The following is a 20,704-nucleotide window of genomic DNA, read 5'->3' as shown; positions in this document are numbered from 1 at the left end:
TTGCACTTAAAATGTTCACATCTTTGGCCAAAGGCTTAGGGAGGCAGAAAATGTGTCAAAACGGGATCAAAAGTCCCCAAAACGGATACAACAACACTTTAAAGCCCAAAATGTCAAGGAGAAAAGTGTTTTAATGTCACTTCCGGTTTTAAGGAGGTCACTTCCGGTTTGCCACTTCCGGTTTCAGACAATGCCAGTTTCCCAGGTAATTTCAAAGCTTTTTATGTGCCGGTTCACACTTGTGCGGCTGCGGAGATCGCATTTAATTTGGAGCGCACTGCTCCTTCGTTACATGCGATCTCATGTGCGGTGCGAATTTCAGCCTTACACTTTGTATGGCTGAATTCGCACTGCATCCGCACCAAAGACGCACAGGAGGCATTTTTTGAGCCGCATCAATATCAAATCGCACAGTGGTTCACACTTGTGCGATGCGATTCTGTGCGTACTTGCAGATCGCACTGCAAAATGCAATCAAACTGGGGGTGTCGTTAACGTTTAATTGACACCCCCTGCGTATCGCATATGGCAGTGGGAACTGCCAGATGTGTGGATGCGATGCGGTAACACGCTGCATATTGGCAGCGTTCCCGCATCGCACAAGTGGGTAACGAGCCTAAGACTGAAATCCAGTCATTTTTCATCTCTCTGGTCATTTCTTGGTAAAAGGAAGCAAACACAGGTAAAATGGTCCCAAAATAAAATTTTGCATATTTTGGGGGTTTTGCCCTTAAAATGTTCACATCTTTGGCCAAAAGCTTAGGGAGGCAGAACATGTGTCAAAACGGGATCAAAAGTCCCCAAAACGGAAACAACAACACTTTAAAGCCCAAAATGTCAAGGAGAAAAGTGTTTTAATGCCACTTCCGGTTTTAAGGAGGTCACTTCCGGTTTGCCACTTCCGGTTTCAGACAATGCCAGTTTCCCAGGTAATTTCAAAGCTTTTTAAGTGCTGGTTCACACTTGTGCGGCTGCGGAGATCGCATTTAATTTGGAGCGCACTGCTCCTTCATTACATGCGATCTCATGTGTGGTGCGAATTTCAGCCATACACTTTGTATGGCTGAATTCGCACTGCATCCGCACCAAAGACGCACAGGAGGCATTTTTTGAGCCGCATCAAAATCAAATCGCACAGTGGTTCACACTTGTGCGATGCGATTCTGTGCGTACTCTCAGATCGCACTGCAAAATGCAATCAAACTGGGGGTGTCGTTAACGTTTAATTGACACCCCCTGCGTATCGCATATGGCAGTGGGAACTGCCAGATGTGTGGATGCGATGCGGTAACACGCTGCATATTCGCAGCGTTCCCGCATCGCACAAGTGGGAACCGAGCCTAAGACTGAAATCCAGTCATTTTTCATCTCTGGTCATTTCTTGGTAAAAGGAAGCAAACACAGGTAAAATGGTCCCAAAATTAAATTTTGCATATTTTGGGGGTTTTGCACTTAAAATGTTCACATCTTTGGCCAAAGGCTTAGGGAGGCAGAAAATGTGTCAAAACGGGATCAAAAGTCCCCAAAACGGATACAACAACACTTTAAAGCCCAAAATGTCAAGGAGAAAAGTGTTTTAATGCCACTTCCGGTTTTAAGGAGGTCACTTCCGGTTTGCCACTTCCGGTTTCAGACAATGCCAGTTTCCCAGGTAATTTCAAAGCTTTTTATGTGCCGGTTCACACTTGTGCGGCTGCGGAGATCGCATTTAATTTGGAGCGCACTGCTCCTTCATTACATGCGATCTCATGTGCGGTGCGAATTTCAGCCATACACTTTGTATGGCTGAATTCGCACTGCATCCGCACCAAAGACGCACAGGAGGCATTTTTTGAGCCGCATCAACATCAAATCGCACAGTGGTTCACACTTGTGCGATGCGATTCTGTGCGTACTTGCAGATCGCACTGCAAAATGCAATCAAACTGGGGGTGTCGTTAACGTTTAATTGACACCCCCTGCGTATCGCATATGGCAGTGGGAACTGCCAGATGTGTGGATGCGATGCGGTAACACGCTGCATATTGGCAGCGTTCCCGCATCGCACAAGTGGGAACCGAGCCTAAGACTGAAATCCAGTCATTTTTCATGTCTCTGGTCATTTCTTGGTAAAAGGAAGCAAACACAGGTAAAATGGTCCCAAAATTAAATTTTGCATATTTTGGGGGTTTTGCACTTAAAATGTTCACATCTTTGGCCAAAGGCTTAGGGAGGCAGAAAATGTGTCAAAACGGGATCAAAAGTCCCCAAAACGGATACAACAACACTTTAAAGCCCAAAATGTCAAGGAGAAAAGTGTTTTAATGTCACTTCCGGTTTTAAGGAGGTAACTTCCGGTTTGCCACTTCCGGTTTCAGACAATGCCAGTTTCCCAGGTAATTTCAAAGCTTTTAAAGTGCCCGTTCACACTCGTGCGGCTGCGGAGATCGCATTTAATTCGGAGCACACTGCTCCTTCGTTACATGCGATCTCATGTGCGGTGCGAATTTCAGCCATACACTTTCTATGGCTAAATTCGCACTGCATCCGCACCAAAGACGCACAGGAGGCATTTTTTGAGTCGCATCAAAATCAAATCGCACAGTGGTTCACACTTGTGCGATGCGATTCTGTGCGTACTTGCAGATCGCACTGCGATATGCAATCAAACTGGGGGTGTCGTTAACGTTTAATTGACACCCCCTGCGTATCGCATATGGCAGTGGGAACTGCCAGATGTGTGGATGCGATGCGGTAACACGCTGCATATTGGCAGCGTTCCCGCATCGCACAAGTGGGTAACGAGCCTAAGACTGAAATCCAGTCATTTTTCATCTCTCTGGTCATTTCTTGGTAAAAGGAAGCAAACACAGGTAAAATGGTCCCAAAATAAAATTTTGCATATTTTGGGGGTTTTGCCCTTAAAATGTTCACATCTTTGGCCAAAAGCTTAGGGAGGCAGAACATGTGTCAAAACGGGATCAAAAGTCCCCAAAACGGAAACAACAACACTTTAAAGCCCAAAATGTCAAGGAGAAAAGTGTTTTAATGCCACTTCCGGTTTTAAGGAGGTCACTTCCGGTTTGCCACTTCCGGTTTCAGACAATGCCAGTTTCCCAGGTAATTTCAAAGCTTTTTAAGTGCTGGTTCACACTTGTGCGGCTGCGGAGATCGCATTTAATTTGGAGCGCACTGCTCCTTCATTACATGCGATCTCATGTGTGGTGCGAATTTCAGCCATACACTTTGTATGGCTGAATTCGCACTGCATCCGCACCAAAGACGCACAGGAGGCATTTTTTGAGCCGCATCAAAATCAAATCGCACAGTGGTTCACACTTGTGCGATGCGATTCTGTGCGTACTCTCAGATCGCACTGCAAAATGCAATCAAACTGGGGGTGTCGTTAACGTTTAATTGACACCCCCTGCGTATCGCATATGGCAGTGGGAACTGCCAGATGTGTGGATGCGATGCGGTAACACGCTGCATATTCGCAGCGTTCCCGCATCGCACAAGTGGGAACCGAGCCTAAGACTGAAATCCAGTCATTTTTCATCTCTGGTCATTTCTTGGTAAAAGGAAGCAAACACAGGTAAAATGGTCCCAAAATTAAATTTTGCATATTTTGGGGGTTTTGCACTTAAAATGTTCACATCTTTGGCCAAAGGCTTAGGGAGGCAGAAAATGTGTCAAAACGGGATCAAAAGTCCCCAAAACGGATACAACAACACTTTAAAGCCCAAAATGTCAAGGAGAAAAGTGTTTTAATGTCACTTCCGGTTTTAAGGAGGTCACTTCCGGTTTGCCACTTCCGGTTTCAGACAATGCCAGTTTCCCAGGTAATTTCAAAGCTTTTAAAGTGCCCGTTCACACTCGTGCGGCTGCGGAGATCGCATTTAATTCGGAGCACACTGCTCCTTCGTTACATGCGATCTCATGTGCGGTGCGAATTTCAGCCATACACTTTCTATGGCTGAATTCGCACTGCATCCGCACCAAAGACGCACAGGAGGCATTTTTTGAGCCGCATCAATATCAAATCGCACAGTGGTTCACACTTGTGCGATGCGATTCTGTGCGTACTTGCAGATCGCACTGCAAAATGCAATCAAACTGGGGGTGTCATTAACGTTTAATTGACACCCCCTGCGTATCGCATATGGCAGTGGGAACTGCCAGATGTGTGGATGCGATGCAGTAACACGCTGCATATTCGCAGCGTTCCCGCATCGCACAAGTGGGAACCGAGCCTAAGACTGAAATCCAGTCATTTTTCATCTCTCTGGTCATTTCTTGGTAAAAGGAAGCAAACACAGGTAAAATGGTCCCAAAATAAAATGTTGCATATTTTGGGGGTTTTGCCCTTAAAATGTTAACATCTTTGGCCAAAAGCTTAGGGAGGCAGAACATGTGTCAAAACTGGATCAAAAGTCCCCAAAACGGATACAACAACACTTTAAAGCCCAAAATGTCAAGGAGAAAAGTGTTTTAATGTCACTTCCGGTTTTAAGGAGGTCACTTCCGGTTTGCCACTTCCGGTTTCAGACAATGCCAGTTTCCCAGGTAATTTCAAAGCTTTTTATGTGCCGGTTCACACTTGTGCGGCTGCGGAGATCGCATTTAATTTGGAGCGCACTGCTCCTTCATTACATGCGATCTCATGTGCGGTGCGAATTTCAGCCATACACTTTGTATGGCTGAATTCGCACTGCATCCGCACCAAAGACGCACAGGAGGCATTTTTTGAGCCGCATCAATATCAAATCGCACAGTGGTTCACACTTGTGCGATGCGATTCTGTGCGTACTTGCAGATCGCACTGCAAAATGCAATCAAACTGGGGGTGTCGTTAACGTTTAATTGACACCCCCTGCGTATCGCATATGGCAGTGGGAACTGCCAGATGTGTGGATGCGATGCGGTAACACGCTGCATATTGGCAGCGTTCCCGCATCGCACAAGTGTGAACCGAGCCTAAGACTGAAATCCAGTCATTTTTCATCTCTCTGGTCATTTCTTGGTAAAAGGAAGCAAACACAGGTAAAATGGTCCCAAAATTAAATTTTGCATATTTTGGGGGTTTTGCACTTAAAATGTTCACATCTTTGGCCAAAGGCTTAGGGAGGCAGAAAATGTGTCAAAACGGGATCAAAAGTCCCCAAAACGGATACAACAACACTTTAAAGCCCAAAATGTCAAGGAGAAAAGTGTTTTAATGTCACTTCCGGTTTTAAGGAGGTAACTTCCGGTTTGCCACTTCCGGTTTCAGACAATGCCAGTTTCCCAGGTAATTTCAAAGCTTTTAAAGTGCCCGTTCACACTCGTGCGGCTGCGGAGATCGCATTTAATTCGGAGCACACTGCTCCTTCGTTACATGCGATCTCATGTGCGGTGCGAATTTCAGCCATACACTTTCTATGGCTAAATTCGCACTGCATCCGCACCAAAGACGCACAGGAGGCATTTTTTGAGTCGCATCAAAATCAAATCGCACAGTGGTTCACACTTGTGCGATGTGATTCTGTGCGTACTTGCAGATCGCACTGCGATATGCAATCAAACTGGGGGTGTCGTTAACGTTTAATTGACACCCCCTGCGTATCGCATATGGCAGTGGGAACTGCCAGATGTGTGGATGCGATGCGGTAACACGCTGCATATTGGCAGCGTTCCCGCATCGCACAAGTGTGAACCGAGCCTAAGACTGAAATCCAGTCATTTTTCATCTCTCTGGTCATTTCTTGGTAAAAGGAAGCAAACACAGGTAAAATGGTCCCAAAATTAAATTTTGCATATTTTGGGGGTTTTGCCCTTAAAATGTTCACATCTTTGGCCAAAGGCTTAGGGAGGCAGAAAATGTGTCAAAACGGGATCAAAAGTCCCCAAAACGGATACAACAACACTTTAAAGCCCAAAATGTCAAGGAGAAAAGTGTTTTAATGCCACTTCCGGTTTTAAGGAGGTCACTTCCGGTTTGCCACTTCCGGTTTCAGACAATGCCAGTTTCCCAGGTAATTTCAAAGCTTTTTATGTGCCGGTTCACACTTGTGCGGCTGCGGAGATCGCATTTAATTTGGAGCGCACTGCTCCTTCATTACATGCGATCTCATGTGCGGTGCGAATTTCAGCCTTACACTTTGTATGGCTGAATTCGCACTGCATCCGCACCAAAGACGCACAGGAGGCATTTTTTGAGCCGCATCAATATCAAATCGCACAGTGGTTCACACTTGTGCGATGCGATTCTGTGCGTACTTGCAGATCGCACTGCAAAATGCAATCAAACTGGGGGTGTCGTTAACGTTTAATTGACACCCCCTGCGTATCGCATATGGCAGTGGGAACTGCCAGATGTGTGGATGCGATGCGGTAACACGCTGCATATTGGCAGCGTTCCCGCATCGCACAAGTGGGTAACGAGCCTAAGACTGAAATCCAGTCATTTTTCATCTCTCTGGTCATTTCTTGGTAAAAGGAAGCAAACACAGGTAAAATGGTCCCAAAATAAAATTTTGCATATTTTGGGGGTTTTGCCCTTAAAATGTTCACATCTTTGGCCAAAAGCTTAGGGAGGCAGAACATGTGTCAAAACGGGATCAAAAGTCCCCAAAACGGAAACAACAACACTTTAAAGCCCAAAATGTCAAGGAGAAAAGTGTTTTAATGCCACTTCCGGTTTTAAGGAGGTCACTTCCGGTTTGCCACTTCCGGTTTCAGACAATGCCAGTTTCCCAGGTAATTTCAAAGCTTTTTAAGTGCTGGTTCACACTTGTGCGGCTGCGGAGATCGCATTTAATTTGGAGCGCACTGCTCCTTCATTACATGCGATCTCATGTGTGGTGCGAATTTCAGCCATACACTTTGTATGGCTGAATTCGCACTGCATCCGCACCAAAGACGCACAGGAGGCATTTTTTGAGCCGCATCAAAATCAAATCGCACAGTGGTTCACACTTGTGCGATGCGATTCTGTGCGTACTCTCAGATCGCACTGCAAAATGCAATCAAACTGGGGGTGTCGTTAACGTTTAATTGACACCCCCTGCGTATCGCATATGGCAGTGGGAACTGCCAGATGTGTGGATGCGATGCGGTAACACGCTGCATATTCGCAGCGTTCCCGCATCGCACAAGTGGGAACCGAGCCTAAGACTGAAATCCAGTCATTTTTCATCTCTGGTCATTTCTTGGTAAAAGGAAGCAAACACAGGTAAAATGGTCCCAAAATTAAATTTTGCATATTTTGGGGGTTTTGCACTTAAAATGTTCACATCTTTGGCCAAAGGCTTAGGGAGGCAGAAAATGTGTCAAAACGGGATCAAAAGTCCCCAAAACGGATACAACAACACTTTAAAGCCCAAAATGTCAAGGAGAAAAGTGTTTTAATGTCACTTCCGGTTTTAAGGAGGTCACTTCCGGTTTGCCACTTCCGGTTTCAGACAATGCCAGTTTCCCAGGTAATTTCAAAGCTTTTAAAGTGCCCGTTCACACTCGTGCGGCTGCGGAGATCGCATTTAATTCGGAGCACACTGCTCCTTCGTTACATGCGATCTCATGTGCGGTGCGAATTTCAGCCATACACTTTCTATGGCTGAATTCGCACTGCATCCGCACCAAAGACGCACAGGAGGCATTTTTTGAGCCGCATCAATATCAAATCGCACAGTGGTTCACACTTGTGCGATGCGATTCTGTGCGTACTTGCAGATCGCACTGCAAAATGCAATCAAACTGGGGGTGTCATTAACGTTTAATTGACACCCCCTGCGTATCGCATATGGCAGTGGGAACTGCCAGATGTGTGGATGCGATGCGGTAACACGCTGCATATTCGCAGCGTTCCCGCATCGCACAAGTGGGAACCGAGCCTAAGACTGAAATCCAGTCATTTTTCATCTCTCTGGTCATTTCTTGGTAAAAGGAAGCAAACACAGGTAAAATGGTCCCAAAATAAAATGTTGCATATTTTGGGGGTTTTGCCCTTAAAATGTTAACATCTTTGGCCAAAAGCTTAGGGAGGCAGAACATGTGTCAAAACTGGATCAAAAGTCCCCAAAACGGATACAACAACACTTTAAAGCCCAAAATGTCAAGGAGAAAAGTGTTTTAATGTCACTTCCGGTTTTAAGGAGGTCACTTCCGGTTTGCCACTTCCGGTTTCAGACAATGCCAGTTTCCCAGGTAATTTCAAAGCTTTTTATGTGCCGGTTCACACTTGTGCGGCTGTGGAGATCGCATTTAATTTGGAGCGCACTGCTCCTTCATTACATGCGATCTCATGTGCGGTGCGAATTTCAGCCATACACTTTGTATGGCTGAATTCGCACTGCATCCGCACCAAAGACGCACAGGAGGCATTTTTTGAGCCGCATCAATATCAAATCGCACAGTGGTTCACACTTGTGCGATGCGATTCTGTGCGTACTTGCAGATCGCACTGCAAAATGCAATCAAACTAGGGGTGTCGTTAACGTTTAATTGACACCCCCTGCGTATCGCATATGGCAGTGGGAACTGCCAGATGTGTGGATGCGATGCGGTAACACGCTGCATATTGGCAGCGTTCCCGCATCGCACAAGTGTGAACCGAGCCTAAGACTGAAATCCAGTCATTTTTCATCTCTCTGGTCATTTCTTGGTAAAAGGAAGCAAACACAGGTAAAATGGTCCCAAAATTAAATTTTGCATATTTTGGGGGTTTTGCCCTTAAAATGTTCACATCTTTGGCCAAAGGCTTAGGGAGGCAGAAAATGTGTCAAAACGGGATCAAAAGTCCCCAAAACGGATACAACAACACTTTAAAGCCCAAAATGTCAAGGAGAAAAGTGTTTTAATGTCACTTCCGGTTTTAAGGAGGTCACTTCCGGTTTGCCACTTCCGGTTTCAGACAATGCCAGTTTCCCAGGTAATTTCAAAGCTTTTAAAGTGCCCGTTCACACTCGTGCGGCTGCGGAGATCGCATTTAATTCGGAGCACACTGCTCCTTCGTTACATGCGATCTCATGTGCGGTGCGAATTTCAGCCATACACTTTCTATGGCTAAATTCGCACTGCATCCGCACCAAAGACGCACAGGAGGCATTTTTTGAGTCGCATCAAAATCAAATCGCACAGTGGTTCACACTTGTGCGATGCGATTCTGTGCGTACTTGCAGATCGCACTGCAAAATGCAATCAAACTGGGGGTGTCGTTAACGTTTAATTGACACCCCCTGCGTATCGCATATGGCAGTGGGAACTGCCAGATGTGTGGATGCGATGCGGTAACACGCTGCATATTGGCAGCGTTCCCGCATCGCACAAGTGGGTAACGAGCCTAAGACTGAAATCCAGTCATTTTTCATCTCTCTGGTCATTTCTTGGTAAAAGGAAGCAAACACAGGTAAAATGGTCCCAAAATAAAATTTTGCATATTTTGGGGGTTTTGCCCTTAAAATGTTCACATCTTTGGCCAAAAGCTTAGGGAGGCAGAACATGTGTCAAAACGGGATCAAAAGTCCCCAAAACGGAAACAACAACACTTTAAAGCCCAAAATGTCAAGGAGAAAAGTGTTTTAATGCCACTTCCGGTTTTAAGGAGGTCACTTCCGGTTTGCCACTTCCGGTTTCAGACAATGCCAGTTTCCCAGGTAATTTCAAAGCTTTTTAAGTGCTGGTTCACACTTGTGCGGCTGCGGAGATCGCATTTAATTTGGAGCGCACTGCTCCTTCATTACATGCGATCTCATGTGTGGTGCGAATTTCAGCCATACACTTTGTATGGCTGAATTCGCACTGCATCCGCACCAAAGACGCACAGGAGGCATTTTTTGAGCCGCATCAAAATCAAATCGCACAGTGGTTCACACTTGTGCGATGCGATTCTGTGCGTACTCTCAGATCGCACTGCAAAATGCAATCAAACTGGGGGTGTCGTTAACGTTTAATTGACACCCCCTGCGTATCGCATATGGCAGTGGGAACTGCCAGATGTGTGGATGCGATGCGGTAACAGGCTGCATATTCGCAGCGTTCCCGCATCGCACAAGTGGGAACCGAGCCTAAGACTGAAATCCAGTCATTTTTCATCTCTGGTCATTTCTTGGTAAAAGGAAGCAAACACAGGTAAAATGGTCCCAAAATTAAATTTTGCATATTTTGGGGGTTTTGCACTTAAAATGTTCACATCTTTGGCCAAAGGCTTAGGGAGGCAGAAAATGTGTCAAAACGGGATCAAAAGTCCCCAAAACGGATACAACAACACTTTAAAGCCCAAAATGTCAAGGAGAAAAGTGTTTTAATGTCACTTCCGGTTTTAAGGAGGTCACTTCCGGTTTGCCACTTCCGGTTTCAGACAATGCCAGTTTCCCAGGTAATTTCAAAGCTTTTAAAGTGCCCGTTCACACTCGTGCGGCTGCGGAGATCGCATTTAATTCGGAGCACACTGCTCCTTCGTTACATGCGATCTCATGTGCGGTGCGAATTTCAGCCATACACTTTCTATGGCTGAATTCGCACTGCATCCGCACCAAAGACGCACAGGAGGCATTTTTTGAGCCGCATCAATATCAAATCGCACAGTGGTTCACACTTGTGCGATGCGATTCTGTGCGTACTTGCAGATCGCACTGCAAAATGCAATCAAACTGGGGGTGTCATTAACGTTTAATTGACACCCCCTGCGTATCGCATATGGCAGTGGGAACTGCCAGATGTGTGGATGCGATGCAGTAACACGCTGCATATTCGCAGCGTTCCCGCATCGCACAAGTGGGAACCGAGCCTAAGACTGAAATCCAGTCATTTTTCATCTCTCTGGTCATTTCTTGGTAAAAGGAAGCAAACACAGGTAAAATGGTCCCAAAATAAAATGTTGCATATTTTGGGGGTTTTGCCCTTAAAATGTTAACATCTTTGGCCAAAAGCTTAGGGAGGCAGAACATGTGTCAAAACTGGATCAAAAGTCCCCAAAACGGATACAACAACACTTTAAAGCCCAAAATGTCAAGGAGAAAGTTTTAATGTCACTTCCGGTTTTAAGGAGGTCACTTCCGGTTTGCCACTTCCGGTTTCAGACAATGCCAGTTTCCCAGGTAATTTCAAAGCTTTTTATGTGCCGGTTCACACTTGTGCGGCTGCGGAGATCGCATTTAATTTGGAGCGCACTGCTCCTTCATTACATGCGATCTCATGTGCGGTGCGAATTTCAGCCATACACTTTGTATGGCTGAATTCGCACTGCATCCGCACCAAAGACGCACAGGAGGCATTTTTTGAGCCGCATCAATATCAAATCGCACAGTGGTTCACACTTGTGCGATGCGATTCTGTGCGTACTTGCAGATCGCACTGCAAAATGCAATCAAACTAGGGGTGTCGTTAACGTTTAATTGACACCCCCTGCGTATCGCATATGGCAGTGGGAACTGCCAGATGTGTGGATGCGATGCGGTAACACGCTGCATATTGGCAGCGTTCCCGCATCGCACAAGTGTGAACCGAGCCTAAGACTGAAATCCAGTCATTTTTCATCTCTCTGGTCATTTCTTGGTAAAAGGAAGCAAACACAGGTAAAATGGTCCCAAAATTAAATTTTGCATATTTTGGGGGTTTTGCCCTTAAAATGTTCACATCTTTGGCCAAAGGCTTAGGGAGGCAGAAAATGTGTCAAAACGGGATCAAAAGTCCCCAAAACGGATACAACAACACTTTAAAGCCCAAAATGTCAAGGAGAAAAGTGTTTTAATGCCACTTCCGGTTTTAAGGAGGTCACTTCCGGTTTGCCACTTCCGGTTTCAGACAATGCCAGTTTCCCAGGTAATTTCAAAGCTTTTTATGTGCCGGTTCACACTTGTGCGGCTGCGGAGATCGCATTTAATTTGGAGCGCACTGCTCCTTCATTACATGCGATCTCATGTGCGGTGCGAATTTCAGCCATACACTTTGTATGGCTGAATTCGCACTGCATCCGCACCAAAGACGCACAGGAGGCATTTTTTGAGCCGCATCAATATCAAATCGCACAGTGGTTCACACTTGTGCGATGCGATTCTGTGCGTACTTGCAGATCGCACTGCAAAATGCAATCAAACTGGGGGTGTCGTTAACGTTTAATTGACACCCCCTGCGTATCGCATATGGCAGTGGGAACTGCCAGATGTGTGGATGCGATGCGGTAACACGCTGCATATTGGCAGCGTTCCCGCATCGCACAAGTGGGAACCGAGCCTAAGACTGAAATCCAGTCATTTTTCATCTCTCTGGTCATTTCTTGGTAAAAGGAAGCAAACACAGGTAAAATGGTCCCAAAATTAAATTTTGCATATTTTGGGGGTTTTGCACTTAAAATGTTCACATCTTTGGCCAAAGGCTTAGGGAGGCAGAAAATGTGTCAAAACGGGATCAAAAGTCCCCAAAACGGATACAACAACACTTTAAAGCCCAAAATGTCAAGGAGAAAAGTGTTTTAATGTCACTTCCGGTTTTAAGGAGGTAACTTCCGGTTTGCCACTTCCGGTTTCAGACAATGCCAGTTTCCCAGGTAATTTCAAAGCTTTTTAAGTGCTGGTTCACACTTGTGCGGCTGCGGAGATCGCATTTAATTTGGAGCGCACTGCTCCTTCATTACATGCGATCTCATGTGTGGTGCGAATTTCAGCCATACACTTTGTATGGCTGAATTCGCACTGCATCCGCACCAAAGACGCACAGGAGGCATTTTTTGAGCCGCATCAAAATCAAATCGCACAGTGGTTCACACTTGTGCGATGCGATTCTGTGCGTACTCTCAGATCGCACTGCAAAATGCAATCAAACTGGGGGTGTCGTTAACGTTTAATTGACACCCCCTGCGTATCGCATATGGCAGTGGGAACTGCCAGATGTGTGGATGCGATGCGGTAACACGCTGCATATTCGCAGCGTTCCCGCATCGCACAAGTGGGAACCGAGCCTAAGACTGAAATCCAGTCATTTTTCATCTCTGGTCATTTCTTGGTAAAAGGAAGCAAACACAGGTAAAATGGTCCCAAAATTAAATTTTGCATATTTTGGGGGTTTTGCACTTAAAATGTTCACATCTTTGGCCAAAGGCTTAGGGAGGCAGAAAATGTGTCAAAACGGGATCAAAAGTCCCCAAAACGGATACAACAACACTTTAAAGCCCAAAATGTCAAGGAGAAAAGTGTTTTAATGTCACTTCCGGTTTTAAGGAGGTCACTTCCGGTTTGCCACTTCCGGTTTCAGACAATGCCAGTTTCCCAGGTAATTTCAAAGCTTTTAAAGTGCCCGTTCACACTCGTGCGGCTGCGGAGATCGCATTTAATTCGGAGCACACTGCTCCTTCGTTACATGCGATCTCATGTGCGGTGCGAATTTCAGCCATACACTTTCTATGGCTGAATTCGCACTGCATCCGCACCAAAGACGCACAGGAGGCATTTTTTGAGCCGCATCAATATCAAATCGCACAGTGGTTCACACTTGTGCGATGCGATTCTGTGCGTACTTGCAGATCGCACTGCAAAATGCAATCAAACTGGGGGTGTCATTAACGTTTAATTGACACCCCCTGCGTATCGCATATGGCAGTGGGAACTGCCAGATGTGTGGATGCGATGCGGTAACACGCTGCATATTCGCAGCGTTCCCGCATCGCACAAGTGGGAACCGAGCCTAAGACTGAAATCCAGTCATTTTTCATCTCTCTGGTCATTTCTTGGTAAAAGGAAGCAAACACAGGTAAAATGGTCCCAAAATAAAATGTTGCATATTTTGGGGGTTTTGCCCTTAAAATGTTAACATCTTTGGCCAAAAGCTTAGGGAGGCAGAACATGTGTCAAAACTGGATCAAAAGTCCCCAAAACGGATACAACAACACTTTAAAGCCCAAAATGTCAAGGAGAAAAGTGTTTTAATGTCACTTCCGGTTTTAAGGAGGTCACTTCCGGTTTGCCACTTCCGGTTTCAGACAATGCCAGTTTCCCAGGTAATTTCAAAGCTTTTTATGTGCCGGTTCACACTTGTGCGGCTGCGGAGATCGCATTTAATTTGGAGCGCACTGCTCCTTCATTACATGCGATCTCATGTGCGGTGCGAATTTCAGCCATACACTTTGTATGGCTGAATTCGCACTGCATCCGCACCAAAGACGCACAGGAGGCATTTTTTGAGCCGCATCAATATCAAATCGCACAGTGGTTCACACTTGTGCGATGCGATTCTGTGCGTACTTGCAGATCGCACTGCAAAATGCAATCAAACTAGGGGTGTCGTTAACGTTTAATTGACACCCCCTGCGTATCGCATATGGCAGTGGGAACTGCCAGATGTGTGGATGCGATGCGGTAACACGCTGCCTATTGGCAGCGTTCCCGCATCGCACAAGTGTGAACCGAGCCTAAGACTGAAATCCAGTCATTTTTCATCTCTCTGGTCATTTCTTGGTAAAAGGAAGCAAACACAGGTAAAATGGTCCCAAAATTAAATTTTGCATATTTTGGGGGTTTTGCCCTTAAAATGTTCACATCTTTGGCCAAAGGCTTAGGGAGGCAGAAAATGTGTCAAAACGGGATCAAAAGTCCCCAAAACGGATACAACAACACTTTAAAGCCCAAAATGTCAAGGAGAAAAGTGTTTTAATGTCACTTCCGGTTTTAAGGAGGTCACTTCCGGTTTGCCACTTCCGGTTTCAGACAATGCCAGTTTCCCAGGTAATTTCAAAGCTTTTAAAGTGCCCGTTCACACTCGTGCGGCTGCGGAGATCGCATTTAATTCGGAGCACACTGCTCCTTCGTTACATGCGATCTCATGTGCGGTGCGAATTTCAGCCATACACTTTCTATGGCTAAATTCGCACTGCATCCGCACCAAAGACGCACAGGAGGCATTTTTTGAGTCGCATCAAAATCAAATCGCACAGTGGTTCACACTTGTGCGATGCGATTCTGTGCGTACTTGCAGATCGCACTGCAAAATGCAATCAAACTGGGGGTGTCGTTAACGTTTAATTGACACCCCCTGCGTATCGCATATGGCAGTGGGAACTGCCAGATGTGTGGATGCGATGCGGTAACACGCTGCATATTGGCAGCGTTCCCGCATCGCACAAGTGGGTAACGAGCCTAAGACTGAAATCCAGTCATTTTTCATCTCTCTGGTCATTTCTTGGTAAAAGGAAGCAAACACAGGTAAAATGGTCCCAAAATAAAATTTTGCATATTTTGGGGGTTTTGCCCTTAAAATGTTCACATCTTTGGCCAAAAGCTTAGGGAGGCAGAACATGTGTCAAAACGGGATCAAAAGTCCCCAAAACGGAAACAACAACACTTTAAAGCCCAAAATGTCAAGGAGAAAAGTGTTTTAATGCCACTTCCGGTTTTAAGGAGGTCACTTCCGGTTTGCCACTTCCGGTTTCAGACAATGCCAGTTTCCCAGGTAATTTCAAAGCTTTTTAAGTGCTGGTTCACACTTGTGCGGCTGCGGAGATCGCATTTAATTTGGAGCGCACTGCTCCTTCATTACATGCGATCTCATGTGTGGTGCGAATTTCAGCCATACACTTTGTATGGCTGAATTCGCACTGCATCCGCACCAAAGACGCACAGGAGGCATTTTTTGAGCCGCATCAAAATCAAATCGCACAGTGGTTCACACTTGTGCGATGCGATTCTGTGCGTACTCTCAGATCGCACTGCAAAATGCAATCAAACTGGGGGTGTCGTTAACGTTTAATTGACACCCCCTGCGTATCGCATATGGCAGTGGGAACTGCCAGATGTGTGGATGCGATGCGGTAACAGGCTGCATATTCGCAGCGTTCCCGCATCGCACAAGTGGGAACCGAGCCTAAGACTGAAATCCAGTCATTTTTCATCTCTGGTCATTTCTTGGTAAAAGGAAGCAAACACAGGTAAAATGGTCCCAAAATTAAATTTTGCATATTTTGGGGGTTTTGCACTTAAAATGTTCACATCTTTGGCCAAAGGCTTAGGGAGGCAGAAAATGTGTCAAAACGGGATCAAAAGTCCCCAAAACGGATACAACAACACTTTAAAGCCCAAAATGTCAAGGAGAAAAGTGTTTTAATGTCACTTCCGGTTTTAAGGAGGTCACTTCCGGTTTGCCACTTCCGGTTTCAGACAATGCCAGTTTCCCAGGTAATTTCAAAGCTTTTAAAGTGCCCGTTCACACTCGTGCGGCTGCGGAGATCGCATTTAATTCGGAGCACACTGCTCCTTCGTTACATGCGATCTCATGTGCGGTGCGAATTTCAGCCATACACTTTCTATGGCTGAATTCGCACTGCATCCGCACCAAAGACGCACAGGAGGCATTTTTTGAGCCGCATCAATATCAAATCGCACAGTGGTTCACACTTGTGCGATGCGATTCTGTGCGTACTTGCAGATCGCACTGCAAAATGCAATCAAACTGGGGGTGTCATTAACGTTTAATTGACACCCCCTGCGTATCGCATATGGCAGTGGGAACTGCCAGATGTGTGGATGCGATGCAGTAACACGCTGCATATTCGCAGCGTTCCCGCATCGCACAAGTGGGAACCGAGCCTAAGACTGAAATCCAGTCATTTTTCATCTCTCTGGTCATTTCTTGGTAAAAGGAAGCAAACACAGGTAAAATGGTCCCAAAATAAAATGTTGCATATTTTGGGGGTTTTGCCCTTAAAATGTTAACATCTTTGGCCAAAAGCTTAGGGAGGCAGAACATGTGTCAAAACTGGATCAAAAGTCCCCAAAACGGATACAACAACACTTTAAAGCCCAAAATGTCAAGGAGAAAAGTGTTTTAATGTCACTTCCGGTTTTAAGGAGGTCACTTCCGGTTTGCCACTTCCGGTTTCAGACAATGCCAGTTTCCCAGGTAATTTCAAAGCTTTTTATGTGCCGGTTCACACTTGTGCGGCTGCGGAGATCGCATTTAATTTGGAGCGCACTGCTCCTTCATTACATGCGATCTCATGTGCGGTGCGAATTTCAGCCATACACTTTGTATGGCTGAATTCGCACTGCATCCGCACCAAAGACGCACAGGAGGCATTTTTTGAGCCGCATCAATATCAAATCGCACAGTGGTTCACACTTGTGCGATGCGATTCTGTGCGTACTTGCAGATCGCACTGCAAAATGCAATCAAACTAGGGGTGTCGTTAACGTTTAATTGACACCCCCTGCGTATCGCATATGGCAGTGGGAACTGCCAGATGTGTGGATGCGATGCGGTAACACGCTGCATATTGGCAGCGTTCCCGCATCGCACAAGTGTGAACCGAGCCTAAGACTGAAATCCAGTCATTTTTCATCTCTCTGGTCATTTCTTGGTAAAAGGAAGCAAACACAGGTAAAATGGTCCCAAAATTAAATTTTGCATATTTTGGGGGTTTTGCCCTTAAAATGTTCACATCTTTGGCCAAAGGCTTAGGGAGGCAGAAAATGTGTCAAAACGGGATCAAAAGTCCCCAAAACGGATACAACAACACTTTAAAGCCCAAAATGTCAAGGAGAAAAGTGTTTTAATGCCACTTCCGGTTTTAAGGAGGTCACTTCCGGTTTGCCACTTCCGGTTTCAGACAATGCCAGTTTCCCAGGTAATTTCAAAGCTTTTTATGTGCCGGTTCACACTTGTGCGGCTGCGGAGATCGCATTTAATTTGGAGCGCACTGCTCCTTCATTACATGCGATCTCATGTGCGGTGCGAATTTCAGCCATACACTTTGTATGGCTGAATTCGCACTGCATCCGCACCAAAGACGCACAGGAGGCATTTTTTGAGCCGCATCAATATCAAATCGCACAGTGGTTCACACTTGTGCGATGCGATTCTGTGCGTACTTGCAGATCGCACTGCAAAATGCAATCAAACTGGGGGTGTCGTTAACGTTTAATTGACACCCCCTGCGTATCGCATATGGCAGTGGGAACTGCCAGATGTGTGGATGCGATGCGGTAACACGCTGCATATTGGCAGCGTTCCCGCATCGCACAAGTGGGAACCGAGCCTAAGACTGAAATCCAGTCATTTTTCATCTCTCTGGTCATTTCTTGGTAAAAGGAAGCAAACACAGGTAAAATGGTCCCAAAATTAAATTTTGCATATTTTGGGGGTTTTGCACTTAAAATGTTCACATCTTTGGCCAAAGGCTTAGGGAGGCAGAAAATGTGTCAAAACGGGATCAAAAGTCCCCAAAACGGATACAACAACACTTTAAAGCCCAAAATGTCAAGGAGAAAAGTGTTTTAATGTCACTTCCGGTTTTAAGGAGGTAACTTCCGGTTTGCCACTTCCGGTTTCAGACAATGCCAGTTTCCCAGGTAATTTCAAAGCTTTTAAAGTGCCCGTTCACACTCGTGCGGCTGCGGAGATCGCATTTAATTCGGAGCACACTGCTCCTTCGTTACATGCGATCTCATGTGCGGTGCGAATTTCAGCCATACACTTTCTATGGCTAAATTCGCACTGCATCCGCACCAAAGACGCACAGGAGGCATTTTTTGAGCCGCATCAATATCAAATCGCACAGTGGTTCACACTTACGCGATGCGATTCTGTGCGTACTTGCAGATCGCACTGCAAAATGCAATCAAACTGGGGGTGTCATTAACGTTTAATTGACACCCCCTGCGTATCGCATATGGCAGTGGGAACTGCCAGATGTGTGGATGCGATGCGGTAACACGCTGCATATTCGCAGCGTTCCCGCATCGCACAAGTGGGAACCGAGCCTAAGACTGAAATCCAGTCATTTTTCATCTCTCTGGTCATTTCTTGGTAAAAGGAAGCAAACACAGGTAAAATGGTCCCAAAATAAAATGTTGCATATTTTGGGGGTTTTGCCCTTAAAATGTTAACATCTTTGGCCAAAAGCTTAGGGAGGCAGAACATGTGTCAAAACTGGATCAAAAGTCCCCAAAACGGATACAACAACACTTTAAAGCCCAAAATGTCAAGGAGAAAAGTGTTTTAATGTCACTTCCGGTTTTAAGGAGGTCACTTCCGGTTTGCCACTTCCGGTTTCAGACAATGCCAGTTTCCCAGGTAATTTCAAAGCTTTTTATGTGCCGGTTCACACTTGTGCGGCTGCGGAGATCGCATTTAATTTGGAGCGCACTGCTCCTTCATTACATGCGATCTCATGTGCGGTGCGAATTTCAGCCATACACTTTGTATGGCTGAATTCGCACTGCATCCGCACCAAAGACGCACAGGAGGCATTTTTTGAGCCGCATCAATATCAAATCGCACAGTGGTTCACACTTGTGCGATGCGATTCTGTGCGTACTTGCAGATCGCACTGCAAAATGCAATCAAACTAGGGGTGTCGTTAACGTTTAATTGACACCCCCTGCGTATCGCATATGGCAGTGGGAACTGCCAGATGTGTGGATGCGATGCGGTAACACGCTGCATATTGGCAGCGTTCCCGCATCGCACAAGTGTGAACCGAGCCTAAGACTGAAATCCAGTCATTTTTCATCTCTCTGGTCATTTCTTGGTAAAAGGAAGCAAACACAGGTAAAATGGTCCCAAAATTAAATTTTGCATATTTTGGGGGTTTTGCCCTTAAAATGTTCACATCTTTGGCCAAAGGCTTAGGGAGGCAGAAAATGTGTCAAAACGGGATCAAAAGTCCCCAAAACGGATACAACAACACTTTAAAGCCCAAAATGTCAAGGAGAAAAGTGTTTTAATGCCACTTCCGGTTTTAAGGAGGTCACTTCCGGTTTGCCACTTCCGGTTTCAGACAATGCCAGTTTCCCAGGTAATTTCAAAGCTTTTTATGTGCCGGTTCACACTTGTGCGGCTGCGGAGATCGCATTTAATTTGGAGCGCACTGCTCCTTCATTACATGCGATCTCATGTGCGGTGCGAATTTCAGCCATACACTTTGTATGGCTGAATTCGCACTGCATCCGCACCAAAGACGCACAGGAGGCATTTTTTGAGCCGCATCAATATCAAATCGCACAGTGGTTCACACTTGTGCGATGCGATTCTGTGCGTACTTGCAGATCGCACTGCAAAATGCAATCAAACTGGGGGTGTCGTTAACGTTTAATTGACACCCCCTGGGTATCGCATATGGCAGTGGGAACTGCCAGATGTGTGGATGCGATGCGGTAACACGCTGCATATTGGCAGCGTTCCCGCATCGCACAAGTGTGAACCGAGCCTAAGACTGAAATCCAGTCATTTTTCATCTCTCTGGTCATTTCTTGGTAAAAGGAAGCAAACACAGGTAAAATGGTCCCAAAATTAAATTTTGCATATTTTGGGGGTTTTGCACTTAAAATGTTCACATCTTTGGCCAAAGGCTTAGGGAGGCAGAAAATGTGTCAAAACGGGATCAAAAGTCCCCAAAACGGATACAACAACACTTTAAAGCCCAAAATGTCAAGGAGAAAAGTGTTTTAATGTCACTTCCGGTTTTAAGGAGGTCACTTCCGGTTTGCCACTTCCGGTTTCAGACAATGCCAGTTTCCCAGGTAATTTCAAAGCTTTTAAAGTGCCCGTTCACACTCGTGCGGCTGCGGAGATCGCATTTAATTCGGAGCACACTGCTCCTTCGTTACATGCGATCTCATGTGCGGTGCGAATTTCAGCCATACACTTTCTATGGCTAAATTCGCACTGCATCCGCACCAAAGACGCACAGGAGGCATTTTTTGAGTCGCATCAAAATCAAATCGCACAGTGGTTCACACTTGTGCGATGCGATTCTGTGCGT

Source organism: Pelophylax lessonae, assembly GCF_965119305.1.
Source record: "Pelophylax lessonae genome assembly, chromosome: 7".
Classification (NCBI taxonomy): Eukaryota; Metazoa; Chordata; class Amphibia; order Anura; family Ranidae; genus Pelophylax; species Pelophylax lessonae.
This window is presented reverse-complemented; position numbering follows the sequence as displayed.